Raw genomic sequence first — 14,227 nt, forward strand, 5'->3', positions numbered from 1 at the left:
AACATGGTCATATTTATTCATTTATATTAAATATATATATATATATATATATATATACATATATATGTGAGGCTTCTGTAGAATACAATGTTTCTTCAAAAAAATCTATCGTCTGTTTAGGCAGCTGAAATATATTTTTCCTTTAAAAGAAAAGTCTTAAGTATTGAGAAAATAATCCTAAAAGAGGAGTAGAAATAAAGCTAAAAGGAATTTAAACCACAGAAATGAATGCCACTAGATGGCAGTAAAACCCTCAAATTATAGAAACATTTTTATCTGCTAGAAAAACTTGCTTTTATCTTCATCTCATAAAAGTGTTCAAGTTATGTATATATAGATCACGAATAAAGTCCCTTAAAATATAGACTTTAACCCTTATTAATAAAAGAGGTTAACATTAATATATAATTACCTATATCCTAGGTCATCTATAAGTCATTTTCATTTTTTAAAACTCATGAATAATGCCCTCTAAAAAGTTGACAAAATATTTAATATGTATTCATCTCAAATCTATGTGTAAAATATTGAGGCAAACTGAAGGAATCATATTTATTGAGTTTTAAATCAAGTAGAACACAATGCAAACTAAATGGAATGTTTACAAATAAACTAGTACAGTGGCACATCTACTCTCTGGAATTCAGATAGCCAAAGGACTTAGCATCCCAAAACCAAATAAATGAATAAGCAAGCCATTAGGCAATAAAATGTGTCAGACTTTTTCACTGAAATTCACTTTACTCATTACCAGGCCTCTTTACTCTTACTATACACCAAGAACGCTGATGATTCTTTATAACATGGTTTATAAGTTATCCAGTTGTTCCAGTTACTACCTCGAGGCTTAGTGTATAAAACACAACTATTCTATTAAGTTTATGGGTCCTGAAGCTTAGGAATTTGGGTATGAACATGATGGAGCTGGCTTGTCTCTGTACAATACCCATGGCTTCAGCAAGGAAAACTCAAATGGCTGGGCTCTGGAACTGTTGACAGGAGCCCCTACACATTGCCTCCCCACATGGCTTGCGTTTCCTCACAACCTGGATGTGGTATTTGGATTTCTTGCATGATGGTCCAAGACACCAGGTACAAGTGTTCCAGAAAATAAGGTGAAATCTACGTTACCGTTTGTGAACTACCTTTTTAAGATCACACAGCATCACTTCTACTCTATGCTTTGGTCACAGCACTCATAAGCCTGCACAGATCCAAGGGAAGGATAATTATATTCCCCTTCTTGATGGGAACAGCTAAGTCAAAGTAGATGAAAGCTTAGAAAATATTACCGAGACAACCTTTGGATAATAAAGTGTGACGCAGTTTGCCCTCTGGCCCCAGTTCATATCATTCCCATATGTAGAATATACTACACCCTCCCCCAAGACCTCCAAAGTCTCAATCCATTATGGCATCAGAACAGTCTCAGACCTCATCATCTAATTCAGGTCCAAGTGTAGATTAGGCTCCCAGAAGTAGTTCCCCAAGGACAATCCTCTTGATCTGAAGACCTATGAAACAAAGTGGCATGTTAGCCCACACACATCCAACATACCACTGTGGGGCAAGCATAGAACAACTTCTATAGCACACTCATTCAAAACTAAGAATCAGAACACATGCAGTAATTGCTTGGAAATCTCTTGAATTTCCAAATTGCTTGGAAACTAAATCCTCAGTTCATTAGATAGATTTTCATGTTTTCCATACTATGGCAGTGGCAATTTTGCTAGATTTTCTTTAATATATATAACAAAGATTTCCAGTCTCCTTTCCTCCAGCTTTCAACATTTTCCTCAACTTCCTTAAAGCCCTCACAGACAGCCTCCTTGAGGACCTTCAGGTTTCCTTCCAGTTTCTGCCCACTCTTCAGTCCAAAAGTTATAGCAACATCTCATATCTGGTACCAAAGTCTACTCCATTTATTATTTATTTCCATGTAACAACTTATTCTGAAACCCAGTGATAAAAATAATAATATTATGTCACAGATCCTATGAGGCAGAAATTTGGAGAAAACATCGAAAAGTTGGCTTATCTGTGTTCCACAATGTCTGGGCCTTATCTAGGGAGACTCAAATGGTCCTACACTGGAACTATCAAAAAAAAAAAAAAAAAGATCTAAACATAACCTGTTCATGTAGCTTCAGTTCCCTCAAAGCATGGCGGCCTCAAGGTAATTGGATTACTTACATGGCAATGCAGCATTGAGCGTAACTATTCTAGTGAACAAGTCAGAGGTACATAGCCTAATATGACCCAACTTCACAAATCAAGCACCATCACTTCTCCATACTCTTTGAAGAGTATGGAGACAGGAGATAGTGTTGTGGCCAAATTCAGAAACTAAAATCCTCTCTGTCAGTTTATCTAGAAATGAGTGATGAAAACAAAGTACTACAGGCAATACGCACAATGACAGGAGGGAACACGAATGCTTGTAACACATGTGTTTTTTCTGTCTCTCAAAATCCTATTAAAATAACATGGAAAAAATAACATGGGAAAAAAAGCCACTTTGGGCTCCTCATGCACTGAACAAAGAATAAGAGTTGTATATATTGACTGAGGCGCCTGATCCAGCTTCTACTAGAGAACTAGGGCAGAAATTAAACAAGAGATGAGAAGACTATGCCCAGAATCCAAATGATTGCCTGTATTACCTCCAAGTGCTTCCTTATTGAATGCTAGAAGTTTAGTGACAAACTAGGGAAGTCTTGTCTTGGCTGCAAAAGTAACTGCCCTATGATAAACAACTGGACCCAAAACCTAGAGAACATATAAAACTGTTTGCAGGCGTTGCACAGCACCCATGGAAGGGCTACAATCCTTGAGAAAGGTAACATGCGTGATTCGTCCAAAATTATTTGAACCATGGGCAGGAAGTGAGGTCAAGCATGGAGCAGTTTTACTGAATTAAGGATGCAGAAATCAAAGGTCAAGGCTATTTATAGCAACTGGGATTTGTGTGCCACAGTTAGAGCCACAGAGAATGAAACCCAGAAGCTTGCATGGTAATTCTCCAGGTCCTCAGCGAACTCCTAGTCCACAAAGCTACAGGGCAAGACTCCATAGTTAGTGTAGCTATGTTAAGAGGTTGAAAGCTGAGAAGAGATTCTGGAGGCAACAGAGTGCTTGGGAGATTTTGCAGTTTGGGCCAAGCCAGAATAGAAGCACCCTGGAAAAACAACCCAGGCATTCAGTGGAGACCCCAGAAAAGTTATGCCATAGAAGATACAAAAAGCATGAGAACAAAATTAAATAGATGTGCCCTTAAACTAGATCTTGATAAAATCCAAGTGATCCATTAGCAATTTAACCACCTACCAGAACAAAAATTTTAAATCTTAAGAGGATAACATAATCCAAAACTACAATATACATACACAGTGTCTTCCATGTAATTAAAAAACAGGGGAAAAAAGAGGAAAAAGCGACATATAACCAAGAGAAATTATTAAAGTAGACATTAGTGATAAAAACTCTCAAACTTGGACTAGAAAATATCTTCCTCAACCTGATTAAAGGTTAAAACACCTATCACAAATATCATAATAGTGTAAGACAGAAGGCCTTTCTCCTAACATGGATGAGACATGGATGCCTGCTTTCACCACTTTTCAACGTTATACTGGAGTACTCTCTGCCAAGAAAAAAAAAGGGGGAAAGGATCCAAATGGAAAGGGAAAACTTAAATTTTACTTGCATCCAACATTCTATATGCAGAAAATCCAAAGAACTATACTCATACACATATAAATTAGAATAAACAAGTACAGAAAGGTTACAGAATACAAGGTCAAAATCCAAATCAATTGTATTCCAGTAAACAATGAACAATTAGAGAATTAAATCAACAATATATTTCATGCAACAAAGGAAGAAAATATCTAGAAATAAAGAGTAAGAGTTTCAAGACTTGTGCACTAAAACTTACAAACATTGTAGATGGAAATTAAAGATAAACACACGATATTCCCTGTTCATGGATTGGAAGATTCAATATTGTTAAGATAGCAAGTCTCCCCTAAAGAATCTATAGATTGAATCAACTGCTGTAAAATCTAGCTTTTTTGTATTTTTTAGAAATAAAAAATGATCCTTACATTCATGTGGAAATGTAATAGACCCAAAACAGCCAAAGCAATATGGAAAAAGAGAGAGAGAGAGAGAGAGAGAGAGAGAACTTACCCTTTGATTTCAAAAATATTCCAAAGCTAGAGTAATCACAACAGTGAAGTACAGGCAAGAGACTAGTCCCATAGATCAATGGAAGAGAATTAAGAGTCCATAAATAAATCATTTTGGGTCAAGTGATTTTGCCAAAGGTTCCACAACAACTCAGTGAACACAGAATAGCCTTTTAAAATAAATGGTGATGCCAAGAAGCATAAAATACCTAGGGATAAATCTAAACAAAGATGTAAAAGATCTGTATGCTGAAAACTATAGAAAGCTTATGAAGGAAATTGAAGAAGATATAAAGAAATGGAAAGACAGTCCGTGCTCATGGATTGGAAGAATAAATATTGTCAAAATGTCAATACTACCCAAAGCTATCTACACATTCAAAGCAATCCCTATCAAAATTGTACCAGCATTCTTCTCGAAGCTAGAACAAGCAATCCTAAAATTCATATGGAACCACAAAAGGCCCTGAATAGCCAACGTAATTTTGAAGAAGAAGACCAAAGCAGGAGGCATCACAATCCCAGGCTTTAGTCTCTACTACAAAGCTGTAATCATCAAGACAGCATGGTATTGGCACAAAAACAGACACACAGACCAATGGAATAGAATAGAAACCCCAGAACTAGACCCACAAATGTATGGCCAACTGATCTTTGACAAAGCAGGAAAGAACATCCAATGGAAAAAAGACAGTCTCTTTAACAAATGGTGCTGGGAGAACTGGACAGTAACACGCAGAAGAATGAAACTGGACCACTTTCTTACACCAATCATAAAGAGAAACTCAAAATGGATAAAGGACCTGAATGTGAGACAGGAAACCATCAAAACCCTAGAGGAGAAAGCAGGAAAAGACCTTGCTGACCTCAGCCATAGCAATTTCTTACGTGACACATCCCCAAAGGCAAGGGAATTAAAAGCAAAAATGAACTACTGGGACCTTATGAAGATAAAAAGCTTCTGCACAGCAAAGGAAACAACCAACAAAACTAAAAGGCAATCAACGGAATGGGAAAAGATATTTGCAACTGACATATCGGACAAAGGGCTAGTATCCAAAATCTATAAAGAGCTCACCAAACTCCACACCCGAAAAACAAATAACCCAGTGAAGAAATGGGCAGAAAACATGAATAGACACTTCTCTAAAGAAGACATCCGGATGGCCAACAGGCACATGAAAAGATGCTCAACGTCACTCCTCATCAGGGAAATACAAATCAAAACCACACTCAGATATCACCTCACGCCAGTCAGAATGGCCAAAATGAACAAATCAAGAGACTATAGATGCTGGAGAGGATGTAGAGAAATGGGAACCCTCTTGCACTGCTGGTGGGAATGCAAATTGGTGCAGCCACTCTGAAAAACAGTGTGGAGGTTCCTCAGAAAATTAAAAATAGACCTACCCTACGACCCAGCAATAGCACTACTAGGAATTTACCCAAGGGATACAGGAGTACTGATGCATAGGGGCACTTGTACCCCAATGTTTATAGCAGCACTCTCAACAATAGCCAAATTATGGAAAGAGCCTAAATGTCCATCAACTGATGAATGGATAAAGAAATTGTGGTTTATATACACAATGGAGTACTACGTGGCAATGAGAAAGAATGAAATATGGTCCTTTGTAGCAATGTGGATGGAACTGAAGAGTGTGATGCTAAGTGAAATAAGCCATACAGAGAAAGACAGATACCGTATGTTTTCACTCGTTTGTGGATCCTGAGAAACTTAACAGAAACCCATGGGGGAAGGCAAGGGAAAAAAAAAAGAGGTTAGAGTGATAGAGAGCCAAAGCATAAGAGACTCTTAAAAACTGAGAACAAACGGAGGGTTGATGGGGGGTGGGAGGGAGGGGAGGGTGGGTGATGGGTATTGAGGAGGGCACCTTTTGGGATGAGCATTGGGTGTTGTATGGAAACCAATTTGACAATAAATTTCATATATTGAAAAAATAAATAAAAATAAAATAAATGGTGATGTAAAAACTGGAACTCCACCTGCAAAAAAATAAAGTTATATCCCACCTCATACCACAAACAAAAATTAACTCAAAATAGATCAGAGACCTAAATATAAGTTAAGATTTTAAAACTCTTAGGAGAAACTTTTATAAATATTCACCATCTTGGATTAGGTAATGACTTCCTATGTATGACACCAAAAGCAAATGCAAAAGCAACAAAAATATGGATACACACTGGACTCCATCAAAATTAAATAATTTGTGATTCAAAAGGAGATCAAAGTGAGAAGACAACCCAAAGTGGGGGAAAATATTTGTAAACCATATACAGGATAAGGGACCTGTATCCAGAAACAAACTCTTACTACTCAACAATAAAGAGACAAAAAAAATATTAATGGTAACAATTTTTGAAAACTTTTATTTAAGGAAGATATACAAATGGCTAAGAAGCACATGGAAAGATACTCAATATCATTAGTGAAATGCAAACTAAAACCAAAAGATACATTTTCACATCCACTAGGATGGCAAGAATGAAAATGACAGATGAAGAACCAAGAGATGGTTCTTTGAAAATATAAGCAAAACTGATAAATCTTTAGCCAGACTCATCAAGAAAAAAGAGAACTCAAATGAAATGATAAATGGAGAAATAACAAACTACACCACATAAATAAAAGGTAAGACTATTATGCCAACAAATTGGACAACCTAGAAGAAATGGATAGATTTCTAGAAGCATAACCTTCCAAAATTGAATCAGGAAGCAACAGTAAATTTGAACAGACCAGTTACTAGCAATGAAATAGAATCAGTAGTCAAAAAATCTCCCAACAAACAAAATCCAGGACCAGACAGCTTCACAGGTGAATTCTACTAAACATTTACATGATTTAAAGGATTTAAATTTGAAGAAGAATCAGTACCCATTCCTCTCAAATATTCCAAAAAACAGAAGAGGAAGAAAGCTTTTAAATTCATTCTAGCAGGGCAACATTACCCTGATACCAAACCAAACACTACAAAAAAAGAAAACTACAGGTCAATATCTGTGATAAACATAAAAAATTCCTCAACAAAATATTAGCAAACCAAATATAATACATTAAACAAAATCATTCACATCAAGTGCAATTTATTCCAGATATGCAAAGGTAGCTCAATATTCATAAATATATTCAAAATGATATACCACATTAAGAAGAGAAAACATCTCAACAGATTCAGAAAAAACATTTGATAAAGTACAACATCCATTCATGATAAAAAATGTTCAACAAAGTCGATGTAGAATGAACACACCTCAACGTAATAAAGGCCATATATGAAACATGCACAGCTAACATCATACTCAATGGTGAAAACTGGGACCCTTTCCTCTAAGATCATGAACAAGACAAGGATGGTCACTCTCACCATTTTTATTTGACATAGTAGAAGTCTGTGCACAGCATTTAGACAAGAAAAAGCATCCAAATTGGTAACGAAGAAGTAAAACTTTACTATTTGCAGATTATATTAAAATGTGTATAAGAAACCGCTAAAGACTCCAGAAAAAAAAAAAAAAACTACTAGAACTGTTAAATGAATTCAGTAAAGTCACAGGATACAAAATATATAGAAATCTACTTAATTACTATACACTAATAATGAAATAGCACAGGGAAATTAAGAAAACAATCCCACTTACAATTGTACCAAAAATAATAACTAGGAACAAAACTTAACCAAGGAGGTGAAAGACCTATATTCCAAAAACTATAAAATGTTGATGGAAGAAATTGAAGACACAAATAAATGGAAAGATGTTCCATGCTCATGGACTAGAAGAGCCAACATGGTTAAAATGTTCATACTACCTAAAGCAGTCTATGGATTTACTGCAATCCCTATCAAGATAATCAACATTTTTTACATAACTAGAATAAATAATCCTAAAATTTGTATGGAACCACAAAAGACCCCAAATAGCCAAAGCAGTCTTCAGAAAGAACAAAGCTGGAGTATTATAATCCTAGATTTCAATGTATGCTACAAAGCTATAGTAATTAAAACAGTATGGTATTGGCACAAAAACAGACACACAGATCAATGAAACAGAATAGAGGGCCCAGAAACAAACCCACACTTATATGTTCAATGAATCTACAATGCAGAAGGCAAGAATATATAATGGGGAAAAGATAGTCTCTTCAAACGGTGCTGGGAAAACTGGAGAGCTACATGAAAAATAATAAAACTGGGTCATTTTCTTACACCATACAGAAAAATAAACTCAAAATGGATTAAGGACCCAAATGTGAAACTTTGAAACCATAAAACCCCTTGAAGAAAACATAGGCAGTAATTTCTTTGATATCAGCCATAGAAATATTTTTCTAGATAGGTCACCTTGGGCAAGGGCAACAAAAGCAAAATTAAACTACTAGGACTACCCCAAAATAAAAAGCTTTTGCACAGCAAAGGAAACCATCACAAAGCAGACCACCGCCTATTTACTGAATGGGAGAAAATATTTATAAATGACATATCTGATAGGGGCTAATATCCAAAATATATAAAGGACTTCTATAACTCAACACCAAAAAACAATCAAATTACAAATGAGTGGAGGACTTGAATAGAATTTTTCTACAGACAACATACAGATGGCCAACACACGAAAAGATGATCAACATCACTAATCAGCTGGGAAAAGCAAATTAAAATCACAATGAGATATTACCTCACATCTGGCAGCCAACATCAAAAACAGAATAAATAACAAGTGTAAACAAGGACGTGGAGAAAAAGGAACCCTCATGCACTGTTGAAGGGTATGTAAATTGGTTCCACTACTAGGGAAAATAGTATGTAGGTTTCTTACATTAAAAACAGAATTACCATATGATCCAATAATTTCAGTACCAGGTATTTACCCAAAGAAAATAAAAATGCTAATTTGAAAAAGATACATGCACTCCTATGTTTATTCCAGCATGATTTATAATAGCCAAGAAATGGAAGCAACCCAAGAGTCCATCCATAGATGAATGGATGAAGAAAATCTGGTACGTGTATTTGCAATGGAATATCAGTCACTCAAGAAAAAAAAAAGGCAAGGCAGCAATCTTCCCAGGTACACAAATGGACCTAGAGGCTATAATGCTAAGTGAAATAGGTCAGAGATTAAGCCAAAATGAATTTAAAAAAAAAAAAAAAAAAAAAAGACCTTAAGTGGAGAGAAACAGTGGTTGCCAGTGGGGGGTGGGTGGATTTTAAAGACACAACATATTGACAAGGATAGAAGGATACAGAGAATCAGCAAAACCTCCATATAGTCAACAGGAATATAAAAATGGTACACTCACTTTGAAAAACAGTTTGGATTTTTTAAACATTAAACATGACTTTACCAAAAGACCCAGTAATTCCACTCTTAGGTATATATCCAAGAGAAATGAACACATTCACATAAAGGTTTGTACATATATATTTTTAGCAGCATTAATCCTAACAGTCAAAACTTAGAAATATGTATATTTATTCAATGAAATACTATTAAGCAATAAGAAAGGATGAACTACTGATACACACTATGATATGGATGTAGCTCAAAAACATTTTACTCAGTGAAAGAAGCCAAACACAAGAGACCAAATATCACGATTCCATTTATATAAAAAGTCCAGAAAAGAGAAGTGTTAAGGACAGAAATTAATGTTTGCCTGAAACAGGGAGTGGGGGTAGAAAAGGATATGGGAATTAACAGTAAATGTATGTAGGAATATTGAATAAGATGTTGTAAAAGTTTTTAATGGGGATAGTTGCACAACTTGTGACAAATACCAAACACTGAATTGTACATCTGAAAAGAGCTTATCAAAAAAAGAAAGAAAAGAGCTTATCATATGATATGAAAATATGCCTAAAGTTAAAGATATTCAGAGGAAAACAAAAGCTGAGAAAATCACTGTTATTGGATCCAAATTAATATAAATAAAGGGGCATTAAAAAATAACCTAAAAAATGGACACACTTCAAAATATATGGGCTGCACCTGAAGAACACTTAAAAAGTTGTTTCTGGGGGTGCCTGGGTGGCCCAATTAGTTAAGTGTCCGATGCTTGGTTCTGCCTCAGGTCATGATCTCACAGTTCATGGGTTTGAGCCTGCATCAGGCTCTGTGCTAACAGTACAGAGCCTGCTTGGGATTCTCTCTCTCCCTCTATCTCCACCCCTTCCCCACTCTTCCTCCTCTCTCTCACTCTCTCTCTCAACATATAAACTTTAAAGCAGTTTCTGGCATTAAGCACTTCTATTACAAAAGACAAAGATCTAAAATAATAGCTACTTCAAGAAGCTAGAAAAAGCAAATCAAACACAGTAAAAGTCAAAGCAGAAATGAAACAGAAAATGGAAGAACCATGGGGAAAAAATGAAATTTCTTTCAAAGGAGAAATATAATCCTACATAAAAATTTTCAGATGATAGAGGAGACCTTTCCCAACTCATTCTGTTCCCGATACCAAATCCAGAGAAGACATAACAAAGTGGAGAAAAAAGAACCATAGACCAATATTCCTTATAAACAAAATTCCTTTAATAACACTAGCACCAAATTTAGCAAAACATTAAAAAGACTGCATAACATGCCTACATGAGACATCACAAAAATGCAAGGGTGTTTTAACATTCAAAAATCATATTTTGGTCTTCCCAGGAAGGTTTCCTATGACCAGCTGACAGAGGATATTTTAACAATCAAGTATGATCCATAAATTGGTCAACACAGTATGCCACGGCAAGCCAGCATGCACTACTGCCTGACTACATGCCCATTCAGGGACATCCCTGAAGGAACAATGCTAAGAAGAAACTTTCCCTTTGGGCACACCCTACATCCTTTCTGAATGGAAATGGAAGAAACCTAAGGTAACCACATATAGACTGCCACACAGTGGTAACTGGTTAAGTTGGTTGGCTGGGGCTCAGAAGGTACAAGTATGGAAGACAAAGATAAGGAAACCTGCAGAAGAGGCATTTGGATGAGCCAGTGGTAATGACCATGTGAATCTTGGCATATCAATCTTGGTGATTCATCTCAATGCTTATCATAGGCATCCTCCACAGGAGTAACACTCAACCAGATGAAGAGAATTACCCATCCAGAGGGTTTCATCCTACCTCTATTCTCTACCTCTAGTGTACAATGACCCAACAATTCCAGCAATGAAACCCAGACACATCCAACAGAAATGCACATACGTGTTCATGAAATGACACGCAGTTATTTCCCTTATTATCTGCAATAGTTGAAAACTAAAAAAATTGTCAAGAATAGAATGAATAAATTTATACCCTATAATAAAAATTATTTATTCAGAAATGAAAACGAATGGGGCACCTGTGTGGCTCAATTGGTTAAGTGTCTGACTCAGTTTCAGCTCAGATCATGATCTCATGGTTCATAAATTCAAGCCCACATAGGGCTCTGTACTGACAGCACAGAGCCTGATTGGGATTCTCTCTCTCCACCCCTCCCCTTTTTGCTTGTGTTATAAATACATAAATACATAATTTTAAGAAATTAAAATAAATGAACCATAACTACACACACACACAAAAAGGATAAATCTCGTACTTAAAAATTGTGCAAAAAGAAACAAAAACATACTACTGGAGTGCCTGGGTGGCTCAGTTAAGTGTCTAACTCTTGGTTTTGGCTCAGGTAAAAACTTAAAGAAAAAAAAAAAGCATACTATCAGTTCCATATATAACCATTAAAAGAAAAAAGCATTATTTCTTGGTTGTTGGCAAAATTAGGTGGTAAAACTACTTTAAAGACACAAAAAGAAAGGAACATAGTGCCACAAAAGTCAGGGTAGTAGTTCCTTTGGAGAGAAGGGCATAAATACTTGAGAGGACAGGAAAAGAGCTTCTGGAGTCCTGGTAATGATCCATTTTTGCACTGTGTAGCAGTTACACAGGTGTTTTATCAGAAAGCCTGTAGCTATATATCTTGGTTTTGTACACTTTTAGGTCTACACTTAAAAATAACAAGGTTTAGGGGTGCCTAAGGTGGCTCAGTCAGTTAAGCATCCAACTTGGGCTCGGGTCATGATTTCACAGTTTGTTAGTTTGAGCCCGGTGCCAGGCTCTGAGCTGTCAGCACAGAGGCTCAAAGCCTGGAGCCTGCTTCAGATTCTGTGCCTCGCTATCTCTCTGCCCTCTCCCGCTCACACTATGTCTAACATAAACATTAAAAACATTTTTTAAGAAAATAACAAGGTTTAGGGGTGCCTAGGTGGCTCAGTCAGTTAGGTGTCCAACTTTGGCTCAGGTCATGATCTTACAGTCCATGAATTCAAGCCCCACATCCGGTTCTACGCTGACAGCTCAGAGCCTGGTGCCTGCTTCAGATTCTGTCTCCCTCTTTCTCTACCACTCCCCCACTTGCACTCTGTCTCCTGCTCTCTCTCAAAACTAAACATTAAAAAAACTTTTTTTACATAACAAAGGTTTAAAAATGCTAATAGCTAGTAATAGCTATTATTATGACCAATAGCTAATAATGACATGCATAGAATGATCTAGACTAAGGATGCCATTCTCCCCACCCTAGCAATCTCCTTTTTCATTTATTTTTTGGTTCTTGAGGTTTGAGATTTTATTCCCTTTAATTTTGAAATCCCTAAACTAGATATCAGAATTTCATTACACTTCTCTGTTCTTCTCTAAACAGTCTCAAGGAATAGCTTATTGAATTCATAAGCTATACATAAGCTTCATACATGTAATTTTTAAGAAGCTTTACTGAAATATTCAGGGGTCATAAAATTCACCTTGTTCAAGTGTACAGATCAGTAAGTTTTAGTATATTCAAAGAATTGTGTAACCACTGTCACCATTTAACTTCTGAACATTTTCAGAGCCCCAAAGAGAAACTCCACACCCATGAGTAGTCACTTTCTATATTCCCAACTCCCCTCAGGCCTTGGCGATCAAAACAAAATAGGGTGATTGTACTGAGTCAGTTGTGCGTGGCTGTACCATGTGGCCTCTAATTTCCTTCCTTGTAGGTCTAAGTTCCCTAGCATATCTTTGAAGAATCAGGCTCACAGGTCATTTTTTAAAATTGTTTTAGTGTATATTTATTTCTGAGAGAGAGAGCACAAGCAAAGGAGGAGCAGAGAGAGGAGGAGACACAGAATCTGAAGCAGGTTCCAGGCTCTGAGCTGTCAGCACAGAGCCTGACGTGGGGCTCAAACCCAGGAACTGTGAGATCGTGACCAGAGCTGAAGTTGGATGCTTAACCTACTGAGCCACCCAAGTGCCCCATCACAGGTCATATTTTTAAAGTCTTTTTCCAACTGGTCCCCCAATCCCAGGAAGTAAAGTGCAAGGTCTTCTGTGGTCCTAAAGCACCTTATTATATACCTTTATTACATACCATGTACCATTCTTTGTGATAATTATTAATGTGCTTCCACCACTATAATGTAAGTATCTTAAAAACCAGAATTTGACTCATTTTTGTATCTCCTATATCTAACACAGTTTGATGAATGAATGTACCATATAGAAGACTGTAACAAGATTATAAAAGATAAGGTTTTAGTACTAAGGAGAAGATTTTCAGAGATTATCAATATGTTCAAGGACACAGAGACAAATGTATTATGAAATAGCATTATAACATTAGTCAATAACTGATCACTTTGTGATTAATGAAAAATTATGAGAAAACTAAGAAAATACATTAAAAACCATTACATAGAGTTCACACTAAGATGTTAATGTATCATCAAAGGGGAACTTCTATAAGAATCTTAAATACTCTTAGTATGGCTATCATGATATAACCTAAGAAAAATTCTAGAAGTCAAATGTAGAAAATAAATATAATGCGGGAGACTCTTAAAAAGTTGAGAAATATATCCAAATTATAGGCCAAATAAAAAGATTTATAATTTTTAAAACTCCAGCATTCCTTCAAAAGTGAAAAAAAATGAAAAATTAAAAACTGTTTTGAGAATTAGAAATACCTTTAAAGAGAAAAAAAATTGTGCCGAGTGT

General features: G+C 36.1%; 1 protein-coding gene across 1 annotated transcript in view; it reads right to left on the reverse strand.

The window, feature by feature from the left end:
- Positions 1-538: 538 nt before the first annotated feature.
- Positions 539-14,227, reverse strand: part of TDRD15 (tudor domain containing 15) — a 29,217-nt gene continuing 15,528 nt past the window's right edge. Inside the window, exon 4 of the mRNA XM_049651977.1 lies at positions 539-1,514. The gene's annotated coding sequence lies outside the window, so the exon portion shown is untranslated. The remainder of the gene's footprint in view (positions 1,515-14,227) is intronic.

The sequence above is a fragment of the Panthera uncia genome (genome assembly GCF_023721935.1).
Source record: "Panthera uncia isolate 11264 chromosome A3 unlocalized genomic scaffold, Puncia_PCG_1.0 HiC_scaffold_12, whole genome shotgun sequence".
Classification (NCBI taxonomy): domain Eukaryota; kingdom Metazoa; phylum Chordata; class Mammalia; order Carnivora; family Felidae; genus Panthera; species Panthera uncia.